Source organism: Mesoplodon densirostris, chromosome X, assembly GCF_025265405.1.
Source record: "Mesoplodon densirostris isolate mMesDen1 chromosome X, mMesDen1 primary haplotype, whole genome shotgun sequence".
In the NCBI taxonomy this organism is placed as follows: Eukaryota; Metazoa; Chordata; class Mammalia; order Artiodactyla; family Ziphiidae; genus Mesoplodon; species Mesoplodon densirostris.
This window is the reverse complement of record NC_082681.1, coordinates 56,156,166-56,158,702: the sequence shown is the minus strand read 5'-3', so window position 1 is coordinate 56,158,702 and position 2,537 is coordinate 56,156,166. Positions and strand designations below refer to the sequence as shown.

General features: G+C 36.8%; 1 pseudogene; it reads left to right on the top strand.

The window, feature by feature from the left end:
- The first annotated feature begins 1,694 nt into the window (after positions 1 to 1,694).
- On the top strand, positions 1,695 to 1,782 carry LOC132482817 (U5 spliceosomal RNA; annotated as a pseudogene).
- The last annotated feature ends 755 nt before the right edge of the window (positions 1,783 to 2,537 follow it).

Below are 2,537 nucleotides of genomic sequence, written 5' to 3'. Positions count from 1 at the left end.
GTTTTTCAAATACCCTTTGCCAATATAGAGGCTACCCAAGGACATTGATGAACATGTTGCTCCGATCATTTCTATTAAGCTCCTATAGTATACATAGCCATTTTCTAGACACTATAGAAAATGCAAAACATAAAAGCGAGAGAATGCCTTATTTAGAATGAGATCCAAGATAGACAATGTAAAAGAAAAGAATAAAAATATCTGATAACGCTTTCAAATTGTATGTAAGATGCTTCAGGATGCAAGCAAAAGGAGAAATCAACTGGGATAATGATAATTAGGGAAACTCCTTGAAGTAGATGACTGTTGAGCTGGCTATTTCCTTATTTGAGAAAATCTGGTCCACCATTTTTGAAAAAGTAAACTTTCAGCTTGGTGTGATTTGGGAACTGGGTGAAAACAACTGAATCTGTTCTTTTATAAGAAAAAAGAGGGGCAGAAGAGATCCATCACCTCTGCAAGCGGAAGAAAGACTATACTTCATCTTTAGGCACCCCCTCTTCTCCGAAATATGATTCATATCTTCCACCATGAATAGTCTGTTTTGCCTTGCATTGTTCTACTGAATGATGGAGTAAGATGATGAACATTTCATCTGAGGATGCAGAACAGCGACAGGTTAGGTTATACATTGAGGTTATTGGGATACAAATGTGATTGCTCAGGGTACCCTTTTCAGGAAAAGAAAACTGATGATCTTTTATATTTCTTGTAGGAAGCAGCAACTTTGAACACATAAGTCTTCGCCAGCCTTAGTCAAAAGACACAGGGTCCCATTATAAAAAAAAAAAAGTTTCTTGCCCAGTTCTTCTGGGGTCTGTTAACAACTAAGATTCATCTCTGGCCTCCTCACACTGTTCCACTTTGAAGGTCTTTGAAAAAATGATTCTACGTGATGTTCTTGACATTTCACAGAGGAAAACGTCACGCAGCTGATTCAACCAACTATTTAATAATTAGAGCTGACTTGTTAGTCACTGTAAGATATGATTATGTCCAAAGAAATAGTTACTTTTCTGACAAACAATGACAATCTGCATTTATTTAAAATCAGAGACATAGATCTGCTGTACTTGGTATTATAGCAGGATTTTTCTTTGCTCCATCTTTATCCAGAGCCAGATTCCCCAAATTTAGAGAGAAGCTTAGACTCTGAGCCAAAACATTATTTTTGGATTGTCAGAATCTGTCTGTTAATTTTTCCCATGTTCTTATAAATTCAATTAAAAGCTGAAGTTTAGATCAAATTAAAATGACTTGCTTCGTTATCAAACATTCAGCCATCCAGCTGTTCACAATATTAACGTTAATACATTTCATGTACAATAGTATTTTCTAATGTTCTCTGTAGGTTCCCTCACATCTGTAGTCAATTAATTATTTGTTATGCATGTGTTTATGGCAGCCTGACTTCCTGTTTCCACTACCTCTTCCGCTCCCACAAAGCGCTAAAACACTTAAATCCTGACATTCATGAATCATAACTAAATGCAATATCCTTTCTTTTCTTTTCTCCGGAAACAGGTCTCATACTAGAAGGGAGTAAAGTCTAACATCTCTAAAAAACTTAAATAGAATTCTTCACCATTATCAAACTTTATGACCACAGTCCATCTACCAATATATGTCTATCATGGCAGATAACTGGCATCTTGACAAAAATTGTAGCACCAAATGTGAATAAGGAGATGGCAATTGTGTGGTTTCTCTTCAAAACGCATAAATCTTTCGCCTTTTACTGAAGATTTTCGTGGAGGAGATGGCAAGATATGCTGCTTCCTTGAGCTGAAGATTGAAAAGAAGTAGTGGTGATTGAAATAACTGCAAAGCATCATGTTTTTTATTTTCAGAAGGATTAAAAATAAGTGTTTTGACTGAAATCTGAAGATGTATGCCGACCTGGTAGAAAGAGCCATCCCATTCAGTCAGTAACCAGTAATCATTATTAATGCACAGTAAAGCACTATTGCTGAGACAGACCCATACAGGTAGGAAAATTAACAAAAAATGAATGAAGTTATTACCAACACACAAGCAAAGCAGATTCAGTGATCAGCAAAATTCAATGAGGTGAAAAAAGAGTATCTTGGAAACAGCACAATTTCAGGTACTTCTCTTCCTCATAGTAATACTTTCCTGAACTGCTATGTATCTGTAGCTTCCTGGATCACCTGAGTCCTTCTGAACCTGCCATGGAATTTCAGGCTATCTTTATTTATTTAATTATTTTTAAAAACATCTTTATTGGGGTATAATTGCTTTATAGTGGTGTGTTAGTTTCTACTTTATAACAAAGTGAATCAGCTATACATATACATATATCCCCATATCTCCTCCCTCTTGTGTCTTCCTCCCACAGTCCCTATCCCACCCCTCAAGGTGTTCACAAAGCACCGAGCTGATCTCCCCATGCTATGCAGCTGCTTCCCACTAGCTATCTATTTTACATTTGGTAGTGTATATAAGTCAATGCTACACTCTCACTTGGTCCTAGCTTACCCTTCCCCCTCCCCATGTCCACAAGTCCATTCTCTACG